We start from the raw sequence: 12,783 nt of genomic DNA, 5'->3' as shown, positions 1-12,783 counted from the left end.
TCACTCTTTAAAACTGTGATCCAGGGGTGCCTGAGTGGGTCAGTCAGTTGAGTGTTCAGCTTCGGCTCAGGTCATGATCTCACAGTTTATGAGCTATCAGCGCAGAGGCTGCTTTAGAACTCTGTACCCCTCTCTCTTCCCCACCCCTGCTTGTTCTCTCTTTCTCTCTCTAAAAAAATAAACATTAAAAAGATAAAAAAGTAAAACTGTGATCCAATAATAGAAAAAAAAAAAACGACTTTGTTAGCCTTGCACACAATTGAAGATGGAATTTTTAAGAATTACCAGTGATTCTAAGGTAGATAAAATTAAACAACAGTAAAATACAAACAACATGAACTCTGTCTCTTTTTTCTAAAAATGGTTTATGAACCTACAGAAACACCTTTTTAGCTGCAATGCAGGACTGATATTCACCTGTCTCTAATATGGCTTCCAGCCCTTGCTGATTCTTTCCTATTTCCATGAGACAGATGCCATCTCTGTGTTCAGATTTGCTGACAAATTTTCCAATTTTCTCTCTCGCACAAAAATATCTTCCATTTTAGTAAATATTGAAGTATCTTTTCTATAACCCATCTTCCTGTTTCCTTTTTTTATGTTTATTTATTTTTTTAAAAAATTATTGTTTTATTTCTGAGAGAGAGAGAGAGACAGCATGAGTAGGGGAGGGTTAGAGAAAGAGGGAGATACAGAATCCAAAGCGGGCCCCAGGCTCTGAGCTAGCTGTTAGCACAGAGCCTGACGTGGGGCTTGAACCCACCAACTGTGAGATCATGACCTGAGCTGAAGTCAGACACTCAACCAACTGAGCCACCCAGGAGCCCCTGTGTTCATTTCTTTTTGAAAGAGAGAGAGAGAGAGAGAGAGAGAGACAGAATGCAAGCGGGGGAAGGGCAGAGAGAAAGGAGACGGAATCCAAAGCAGGCTCAAGGTTCAGAATTGTCAGCATAGAGCCTATCGCGGGCCTCGAACATGAGATCGTGACCTGAGCCGAAGTCAGACGCTCAACCAACTGAGCCATCCAGGCACCCCCCCCCCCAACTTAGTGTTTCTAATCACTAAATTGAAATCACTTAGCAAAGACTAGATTTTATAGCAAAAGACTAGATTTTATTTTGCTGGTTCAGTTTCCAGTCACTGATTTTGGACAGCACCCATTGATTTGGTAGAGGAAATATTTGCTGAAATCTTCTCACATGCTAAGCACTGTGCAAGGTTCTAGGCATACAAGGATGAACAGCCACAGACTTTCCAGAAAGCTATCTGTGGTAACACGGACAGGTCCAAGAAATAACTAGAACACAAGGCATGATGGGACTTGAATTGGAAATTGAATTATCAGAGTAATTACCAAATTTGTCAGGCAATAAACAAGATGAAGGCTGAAATTCTGCTTATGGAACAGAGCATTGGATATAGAAAATCACTACTGGTGACATTTAAGAGAGTAATTTTGGTGGGAATAAGCTTTACTGTCTCTGAGACAGAACTTTTTCTCCTAAATTTTTAGATTATATCAGTTCTGAGAGTGCATCTTTAGCTGTCAAAAAGACAGGGTTTAGTTACAGTTTTAAAGTATTTTGGGCCATTATTTTTCTAAGCTTTAATTTATTGTTTTTAAATTACGTATAAAGTTTTGTTTCTTTTGACACTGACCTATACTCATGATTTTGACAGTTTTATATGTAATTTATAAAGAATTATTTTATATTTGAGATTAACAATCCAGGGCCAACATGATTTTAGGTAGTTTATATTTGTTTTAAAAGAGTAAGCTACAAAACACTTGACTATAGGTAAAGTATTTGAAAGTTAAATTTTAGTAACAGATTTTACTGAGCTGCTTCTTTTAAATTTCAGGAGGTCAGAAATGCAGAACCCAATCCATTCTTCTAATTTTCATTAAATATTCTCAATACTGTTTCTATTTTTCTTATTTTCTACAAGAGACATGCATGGCCATTTAAAAAATACATTTTTATTATGTTTAGGTTTTTTTAATGTTTATTTTTGAGAGAGACAGAGCACCAATGGGGGAGGGGCAGAGAGAGAGGGAGACACAGAATCAGAACTAGGCTTCACGCTCTGAGCTGTCAGCACAGAGCCCGACGCAGAGCTCAAACCCATGAACTGTGAGATCATGACCTGAGCTGCAGTCGGACTCTTAACTGACTGAGCCATCCAGGCATCTCTAAAAAAGACTTAAAAATAGTTCCCATAAAATATTCTAACTTGGGGACTATACGTTTCCTCTGCATTTCTGCAACCATAAAACCATTTCATTGTACATGACAAGAAAAAGGTGAAGGGTTTTGTTCCAATTAATTGTGTGAATCCATGCTGTTGTGCCAGTCTCCTTAAAACCTTCCCATTTGCTGTCGGCACTTACATAGGCCACTGAAAGAATAATCCTGGGAATTACTGAATCCTGTTCCCTCATTTTGCTGATGAGATTCAGAAAAGAGAACCGATGTACCCAGGCCACACATACCCTTGGTTTATGGCAAAAACGGGAATAAAACCCAGAATTCTAGGTTCCTATTTTAGGACACTTTTATTATAACACAGCTGCCTCCTTAATTAGCTATAAAATAATAAAAGGTCACTCTTGAAATAAAAGTTTTAAGTGAAAGATTCTTTATTGTACCCAGGTATTTAAGTATATCTGTGATAAATAATGATACGAAGTCCCACTTTTGTCATTTAGGATATTTAAGAGAATGCCATTTAAAGTCAGCATTTGACTTGAGTGATAAGCAAGGTAGCATGTAGTTTTCAGTCAACACAATACTCTAATAGTATTTCATTAGAAATCTTTTTGACTAGTAAGTATTTTTTGAACACTCCTGCTTGCAGAGTACTATCCTAGTTTCCAGTGAAAATGGTTGGGGAGGCTGAAGACGATTAAAGAGAAATACAGGACATGGTCTTTATATTTAAATAAAGCCTTCAGTATAGAAGTGGGAAGGAAAACTCCATCAACAAGTAAAAGAACTTTATTTGTGATATTTTAGATCTTTTAAGTCTTTTATTTGCCAAAATGTAGTAAGAGAGGAAATTATTCCTAACTTCTCTCTTACTCGACACCCCATATCTCATTCCTAGTATAAATAGTAACACATCGGTCATAAAGACAGTTATAGAATCTGATCACTTTTTACCATTTCTACCATTATATAATACAGAATCTGATTCCATTTTGGGTGTTGGACTGCTTACGGGTTTTAAGCCTTACCATTCCCTCCTGTCTTCTGCCCCACATCGAGCAGAACTCCTGTGAAAGCACCCGGTGCCCCTGTCTTGGACACCAGTGGGAGGTTGAAACCGTGTGTGGGAACTCTCCATCGAGCCCCACTTCCTAAGCACCACAGACCCCTAAGCGACTCCTTTTCCTGCTCTCGCAGGCCATTTTGGGGCCTTCTTAGGAGGTCTACCCTGTTCTCTCCAAAAAGCCATGTTATATGAATAACAAACCTTTTTATGCCCTTTTGGTGAGTGAGTGAGTGAGTGTGTGTGTGTATGTGTGTGTGTGGTCATCAGTCTTGACATCTGAAACAAATTTTGGAGGTGCATCCTGTTTCTGTGGAGTGGCCACAACACGTTATCATATTGGTTGAAGCCTCTTGCCTGAATTGTTGCAATAACCTTCCACATTCCTGGTCTCCCAACTTCAGCTCTTACCTTACTTTTGTCTGATTTCCATAGGGCAACCAGGATGATCATTTTCAAATGTAAGTTATGTCACCCTTCCATTCAAAATCCTCCAAAGCAGTCATTCAAAAGAAGAGCCACAGTTCCTGCCATGGACAAGGAGACTTTTTGTGATCTTCCCTCTCCCAGTACTTTTCTGACATCGTCTCTTACCCCCGTACTGTTCGCCACCTTTATGAGTTGCTCTGGCTAGCCGCGGGGGCCTCCTTGTGGTTCCTTAAACATCTTGAGCGTACCCCACCTCATTTCCACTTTTTTGTGCCCTCTGCTGGACTTCCGGTCCTATGCTCGTCTTCCAGGTAGCCTGTTGGCTAGTTCCCTCACTTCTTCATGTTTCTCTTCAAATATCACTGTATCACTGTGGCCTTCTCTGACCCCCTACACATAAAATAGCTATTCTCTCACTCTCAAACACTCCCAATCTCTGTTACCCTGCTTTATTCTTTCTTCAAGCATTGGTCTTCCTTTGACATATTATATATTATAGCATACAATTATTGTGTGTTTTCAACTAGAAGTTAAGCTTCCTGAGATCAGGGACTTTGTTTTCTTCATTGTTATGCCCCTTGTAATTGTCAGCGCCTGGCATAGAACAGGTCTTCAATTTATTTGTCAGGGCATACACACACCAGAACCCATAGTTCTGAAAATATCCTGCTTGGTTAACTGAGCTAATTTTTAAAAATATTTATATTTGAGAGAGAGGGAGAGCACATGAGAGTCGGGTGGGACAGTGGAGAGAGAGGGAGACAGGATCCAAAGCGGGCTCTATGCAGCAAGCTGAGTTCGACTTGGGGGTTGGAACCCATTAACCGCGAGATCATGACCTGAGTTGAAGTCAGACGCTTAACTGCTTAACCAATTGAGTCACCCAGGTGCCCCTAACTAAGCTAATTTTTAATCCCTTCTTTTCTCTATTGACACACAGATATACAATATTCATTGACAGACTTTTTTTTATTCTTTCCCCAAATTTCAATCTTCCCTAGGCAAGCTGACAAAATTTTTAAATGAAAGAGTGACACTAAAAAGAACTTAATTTTATTTTCTGATCTTATTTTGTATATAACTTCTGCAAACAAATTCTTTTTAAAAAAAAATTTAAATGTCTATTTTTGAGAGACAGAGAAACAGAGTGTGAGCAGGGGAGGGGCAGAGAGAGAGAAAAACACAGAATCCAAAGCAGACTCCAGGCTGTCAGCACAGGCCTCAAACCCACAAATTGTGGGGTCATGACCTGAGCCAAAGTCTGCTGCTCAACCGACTGAGCCACCCAGGTGCCCCTGTAAGCAGGTACTTTGGCTTGCCATTTGTGCAGGGAATGTAAGGCTCTATCTTAAACTGAGAGTCATTGGCTTGACTTCTATTCAGATAGACACAAAAAAGGGGGATATTGAGGTCATTTTGGGCCTATCTTACTTCAGGTACCGGGATAATTATTCTATCAGGCATTTTCTGAACTCTTCAGTGCTTTCGTTACATTTCTGCCCTGTAGTGTTTACATGGAGGGGCTGGTAATTTGCTATTTGGGAATCTGCAGTTTGTCTCAACTGCATTCGTTTTGTTCTGTTGAGATGACTCACCATGGCAATGCTTTGAAGGCAGTGGGAATTCTGTGTTTTCATCTCCTCCAAAGAGATGCCCGCTACCTGAAGGCTCAGCAGAGAATGTAAAAACCTGACTCCTCCACCAAGCAAGACAGTTCCTACAGAAAGCAGCATGCAGTGAGGGTCTCACAGAAATCTTCACACTTTTTACATTTTGATCTTCTACATGTTTCTTTTGCTAAGCCATTATTTTAAAAAAAAAAAAAAAAAAAAAGATCTCAAACTATACTTAAACGCCAGGATCAAGGATGTGTGATGCCCCAACTAATAGGACCCGTGGAGATTTGTTATTGCATTTTAACCTCATGGCAATTCCAGCACCAGATGTAAAGTAAAATCCTGAGTTTCTTTCACTCTGCATTTGAATTAGAGACTTTGAATTCATTTTTTCGTACTTTAGCTTTGCCTTTATTTGTAACACTATGACACTTAGCATCCCAAGTCATGCATACTTGTGCTCCTCCGTTCTTATGACATTTATCATAACCTTGAATTTTACTTCCTTTTATAGGTTGGCGATCCCCAGACTATAAGTTGGTTGAAGGCAAGGATGATATCTTTGTGTAATCTCCTTAACCTCTTCACCAGAAATCAGAAGGTCTGGTTGCAATTTAAAATTTTATTACCTAGTAGAAGTCAGGGCCAGGGTTTCTTAGCCTCCACACCAGATTTCTAACTAGCCTGAAAAATATAAACAGAATAATAGTAACCATTAGCCACTGCCCAGATGTCAAAGTAATTCGTGTTAGGGGCATAGAGAACCAGAGACTTCTGGCAGTAAGTTTGTATACCCAATGCATGACCCTGCTTCCGTCTGAAGTTTCTAGTCAGTGGGGTCCAGCCACGTTCTCTACCAGAGGTGGCAGTGGTCTGTCCTAACAATACCATAGATGCATATTCAGTTAGCATCGTTCTACATTCCTGGTAGATTAATATATGTCCTTATGGAATGTCTCTCTGCATCTTTAATAATGTCCCTTTTCTTACCATCTCATACTGTCTTATGGGGATCCCCCCACTACTGTTTAAGTGTTTGTATTCCAGATCTTTTTCCTGCCTTCTGTAATCAGTTTTAGGTCTAATGTATATTCCTAGTAAGCAGCATATACTTGTTTTTTTCTTTTATATCCAGTGAGAAAGCTTATTACGGTATAATAAAAATGATTACTTTTTCCCATTTCCCTACAATGCTACAACCTTAGAACTTTTCATCTTCATTCCCCCTCCCCTCCCATTTCTTATTATTCTGTGAAATATATTCCATTGTCTTCTGACTTCCATCACATCTCTGCTATATTCAGATAGCTGAAATATGGCTCTGTCTGGCTAAGTGCTTTTGTCTTTGTTTTTAAGCAGTTTTGATATGATGTGCTTTACTATTTATGGGGTTCCTCTCAATTCTTGAATAAGTGGCTTGACATCTTTCATCAATTTTGGAAAATTCTTGTTGATCATTTATTGAAATATTGCTTTTATTCCATTCTCTTAATCCTTTCCTGCTGAAACTCCATGACATAATGTTCTTCTTTAACCTTTTTAGTGCCTTTAATCTTAAATCCCATTTTGGATGATTTTAATATCACTGTTCCTGCCTTTTGTTTGCATTTGCCTGATATTTCTTTACCTGTTTGTCTCCTTTCTTATCAAATAATTTTATTATTATTATTTTATTTTGTGCAGGGTACATATAAACAATATAAAAGTCCTTTTTGTTTTTAACACAATCTGACAGTTTCTGTTTTTAAAGCTTTCACTTACACATAGGGTAATAAATAATATCCTGATTTTATGCCTGCCTTTTAAGTTAATGGCCATTTTATCTCACAGTTAGCTTTATTCCTTTTAAGAAATTATTGCTGTTTCATTTCATTTGCTATTCATTCCATCTTTTGCTCCTTATTCATTTGGAAATTCCACTGTACTTTCCTAGTAATAGAAAATTGGCCCTGGCCTTCCCCTAGAGATTTGTACACAGGTCTCGTCTGTGTTCACCAGCTGGAGTTCTGACCCTTAGGCTCCGTGCTGTTAACCCACTGCCTGCCCAGACCGCAGGACAGGACGCCCCCTGCAGTTTCTTTCTCAGGACCCAGCAGCATTCAAGGTTTCATTTATACCCACTTGCCAGTAGGTTCCAGCAGCTGCTTGGAGCCAAAGAATTAAGTAGTTTAGAGTTCCTCAGGAGAGGAAGGAGACTGCATTTAGGTAGCCTTGCCTCCAGAGCCCTTCTGAGTGCCTCTCAAATGCTATCTCATTTAATCCTCCTATAAAACACTTTCAAAGAATCTATTCATTTCCTCCGTATTAGGAAAGATAACTTGTGTAACACCACACAGTGGCACACACTTGTCTTTGGAGCTGAGCTAAAGCACTGGCTCATATTATTCTTTCAGCATACCCTCCCTGCATACAATATGAAGTCTGTTCAACCCTTCTGGAAATGTCTCCACACCGTGAAATACTAAGATAGGGTAATTGGAAGCCTTTTCCATGTAACCTCTCCATGGGATGTAGGTCTATATCCACAGATCAGTTCTAAACAGTTGCCACCCCAGAGGTGCCTGGGAAGCTCAGTTAGTTAAACTAATTCTTGGTTTCGGCTCAGGTCATGACTTCATGGTTCATGAGTTCAAGCCCCTCACTGGTTTCTTTTCTGTTAGTGCAGAGCTCACTTTGGATCCTCTGCCTCCCCACTGCCAAAAATAAAAAATTAAAAAAAATTTGCTATCCCAAGGCATCCATCCCTTGGTTCCTCAAGACAGATATGACAATAGTAATGATAGTAACATCAGGGGTGCAGTAATTTTGGTTACTGATTATTGCTCACTTTGCAACAACAGGCAGTGTAATGAAAATATTGTTAATATCTGCAGCTTTACAGGGCTCTGTAATTATATTTGAGGAAACTAAGGCTTTAGAGAGCATAAATAACTTGCTCAAATTCATTAAGCTTTTCACTGGGAGAGCCTGGCTGCAGACCACGTCAGTCTGCCTGTCCTCCTTTTCCGTTGCATCTTGGGTGGTCAAGCTGGGTTCAGGAAAACATTAGAGCTTCCTTGGAGCCTCCCTGGGATAAGGGAGGATTGAAATGGTACAGTTCCAGCCTCATCCATGCTTCCGTCCGAGCAGTGTGGCCCAGGGAGACTTCCCATTGAGGATGTGAAGTAGGCGAGAACTGAAATGGAAAATGGCATTTCCCTGGGGCACCTGGTTAGCTCTTTAGGTTAAGCGTCTAACTCTTGATTTTGTCTTAGGTCGTGATCTCACAGTTTGTGGGATCTGACAGTGCAGATCCTGCTTGATATTCTCTCTCTCCCTCTCTCTCTGCCCCGACCCCATTCACACACACACAATTACACACACTCACACACACACACACTCACACACACACACACACACACACTCTCTCTCTCTCTCTCTCTCTCTCTCTCACGCACACAATATATATAAGTAAACTTTAAAAAAAACAGTTAAGAAAAAAAGAAAATGGCATGTCGCACCTCTTCTGTTGGGACTTAGTTCCATTCTCCCAGCACTTCCTGCCTGCCTCTGCTGTGCCAGGCAGCGTGCTGAAGCTCTCTTCTTCCTTACTAGTATCCCCATTTTTCTTCCTCTTTCTGTTTCCTAACTCCTATACTGAACCCTGCTTTCAGTTTCAACCACTAAAGTATTAAATGATCACCAATAAAAACTAAAGCTACAGGAGGCATTAGCTGTAGATGAGCAAACCTCTTTTTCTGCTGGAAATTGAGGCAATAACTCAACTTAGATTATATGTTATATGTACTCAGAGGTTATGTTATATACACTCAGCTCTGTTTCCCCCAAAGCATGCTACCTCTTTGATACTAGAATGGGTAGTGGATATGGTTTAAGATATGTTCTCTTAAAAGGCACTTAGGAAAAATTCTTGAGAATGTAATGGTTCACAAACAGTAGGCTGAGAAGGCTGCATAAAGTGCCCCAGAGCTCACTCACCCTACCACTCTTAAAAGGGACTAATTTCTGCCTTGGGGGAATAAAATTCATATTCTGGCATTCCTCCATTATATAAAGTAAAATAGACTGAGTAAAGATTAAGGCTGTAAAAATTAAAATGTGGTGTCTGCATGCCAACTAATGGCTGCCACTGGCTATCAATTTATGTGATTAAGTTTTCATCTTTATTTATTAAACTTTAAGATTTAAATGTATTAATAACTAAATACCATTTTTCCTGGAGACCTTTTTGGTGTGTGAGTGTGTGTATGTTTGAGCAGAGAGTCATGTTTGTGCCCCAAAGTCCTCAGAGCTGTCATGAATAGAAAATTACTGCTGTGAACTCATGGTTCAGACATCAGCGTAGATCTTAGGAAACATCCAATATCCCTAGTCTGTCTATTATTTTTTTCTGTCTTGCACCATTATTCTGAAGCATCTTCTGCACCCAGTCAAGTGGGCACTCCTGAGATAACAGGAAAGACGACACTCCTCAGCTTCAGATCAGAGCAGAGGCACCATGAATTATCTGTTTCATGTACTCCATCAAAGGAAAGAATAGTAGTATTTCAGTTAGGATTTTTGGTTGTAAGAGAAATCAACTTTAGGCAACTTAAGTAAAAGTTGATTTGAGTCTCTCAGAATCCTTGAAAAGAACAAGAACCAGTCTTAGAATGAGGCCAGAATCAAGAAGCTTTGGACCAGCCATGGGTCGATCCAATTCTCTGCAGCCACCATCACTAGGGACACTCCAGACAACCATCTTTGGACTCACAACCTTGCTTCTGGAAACGTAATCTCAATTGTCCTTGTCTTTTCGTCCAAGGTGAGAGCTTTTGACTGTTGTAGTCCAAGCCACATGCCAGTTGCTGGAGGGACAGGAGAAATAATATCTGACTCCTTCCATTTCTACAGTGGAAGATCCTGAATTTTTACACAGTGGGGGAGCACCCATAGTCAGAAGGGTGTTCAAATGTTAGGTAGCTAAAGAATCTATTCTGAATAATCAACAATTTCCCAGTTTATTTAGATAATTGTTCTGGCCTAGTTTCACATTATCTTGATGAATCCATCAAACTTTCTACACTCCTAGATCAACAGGATAAATGTTGACACTCTGATTTATCTATGAGTTCTGTCCAAAGGCGAGGTGTGGGGGTGGGGGATTGGTTCTTATAATATATACATATATAAGAAAGAGTCTCAATGATGAGAGTACTTCATTCTCAAAATAATTTTATGCCTAAATGATCCTAAAATCTAAAGAAGAAAAAGTATTTGTGTCCCCAGCATTGAATATTATGCCTGCTGTGTAGCAAAGCTCAATGTTTATTGAGTGAATACTTATCAGAACTTTTTATTTGGAATTTAGCTATATACCAGGCATTGTGAAAAGCAATTTAAATGCATTATCTAATTTAATTTCCACTGTTATTATCCTTATTTTACAAATGAGGTTATGTAACTTTTTCAGTGTTGTAGAGCTGATAGGTGGCAGTCATTAAAATCCTGATCTATCTAGAGTGAGCCAAAAATGGGGAAACTCCTAAAATAAGTGCTCTGCTCTGTGCTCCCCAAAAATGGCTGCTGCCACTTTTATTTCAGCTTAGTCATCTTTGAGCTAAGGTTTATGATTATCATCAAAATAAATGTATCCTAGAATATGAACAGAGCAGAAACTAAATTGTATCTCTTCCTCTCCACCTGTATCAATTTTCATAAAGTCTGGCCAGACCTTTATTTTTTTCTCTTTGTGAGGTAGGGAGGATTTTGAGGTGGGCAAATACTTTTGCCTCCAAGAGGAGCAAGGTCTTTGGGACATGGTCAGGGCCTATGATTTTAGGGAGAAGGAGGAAATAGGAAGAATTTTGCATGTATATTTTATTTACAAAGCTAGGATTTCTCTATACAGAAGTCAGTTCCTAGACAGAAACTTAACAGAAAAAAAAGCCATGAGTCTTGGAGAGCTTTAAAAAAAGAAAAAGGAAAAAAAAAATTGACAGTTGCTAATTGGTTAATTAGTACTTAACTAAAATGACTCCAAATTTGAGCACTCCCAGATGAACAGTAGGACAAGTAAGCAGGAAACAAATTTAATGCACTTGAAGTGGAATGCACGTGGCTGTTAGTCAGATGAGCAGCTGGTCTACATCTTCTTGCCTATCCTATGTGAAGTAGTACTTTCCTGAAGTAATGTGTGAAAATGCATACAACAAAAGGGATACTCAATAAATATTAGTTTACTTTGCTCCAGTCCACCTCCATTTCTTGTCTACAAAAGAATCCAAGGCTACTCCATTTGTTCTCAGAAGAGAGAATGCATGTGTTCATTCATTTGTTAAATAGCATTTCCTGGGGGGTCTGCTATCTGTCAGACACCATGCTAGACACTGAGAAAAAGCAATAAGCCAAACAAACATGGTTCTGTTCTTATTGAACTCATAGTCTCGCACAAGGGCAGACTTTAAATCCATGGTTACTTAATACACTTTATGATGTATGCTGTGAAGATAAAGGGGACACCCACTCAGAATCGAAGGAATGGAAAGGAAGGATGTCCAGAACTGGGAATAGTTTCCCTTTTCTTCTTTTCTCTTTCTGCACACACTTCTGATCCCACACTTGTCATAATGTGGCAAGAATTGAAGAATAGGGTGCCATAATGGCAGTGTTCATATAAATCGGATTGTACCTTGCCTCCAGCTCAGAATCAGACCACAGATTTCTTGAAAGCTGATGAACACTTCCATCCAGATTTGCCATGGAGCGTGCATGTGGTCAGCCACTTTGAGTTGCCTAATTCCCTGGGAAAACTCTTGGCTACATAATCTGAGCCAAAATCTCAGCTATCCTTCAAATAGGCCAGCAACGACTATCTGAGATGTCAGGTGCTTTTGTTTTAATGTTAGTAAAGGATGATGAGGTTGCACAGTTAACTCATATTCTCTGTGTTTTTAAATCTCCAAGTGGCTTTATACTTAAACAGTTGTTCTTGTCAAGGCACTGAGCTTTGGAGGATATTTATATCAGAAACATGGAGGCCTGTAAGAATTGTCTAATATTCACAGATGGCTGAAAACTATTTCTTAATAATAATAGCTAACATTTATTAAGTACTTCCATGCCAAGCACATTTCAAACCTGATCTTTTAGAGGCATTATTATCCTGCTTTATGAAGACCTTGATGATGTAGCAAGCCAGGACTAGGGTTTTGAAGTTTATTCAGTCCCTAAGAGCTTAAATATTTCATTATGAACAGAAGACTTCAAATCAGGATCTCAAATCGCATTTCATTTCAGAGCCATGCTTTTCTTTCTGTGTCACCTAGGGCAAGTTATTGAGCCCCTTGGGCAATGCTTCTTAAAGAGAAGGGGTTAAATTAGATAAACTCTAAGATCCTTTCCAGTTGTACCATCTTTCTAATTCAAACTGATGAATCCTGCTTCCACACAGAAGATCATGATGATCTTGAAGAGTTTAAAATTA

This window comes from Crocuta crocuta, unplaced genomic scaffold, assembly GCF_008692635.1.
Source record: "Crocuta crocuta isolate KB4526 unplaced genomic scaffold, BGI_CrCroc_1.0 scaffold30, whole genome shotgun sequence".
NCBI classification, from domain to species: Eukaryota; Metazoa; Chordata; class Mammalia; order Carnivora; family Hyaenidae; genus Crocuta; species Crocuta crocuta.
The sequence above is the reverse complement of the archived record's forward strand: the minus strand, read 5'-3'. Positions refer to the sequence as shown.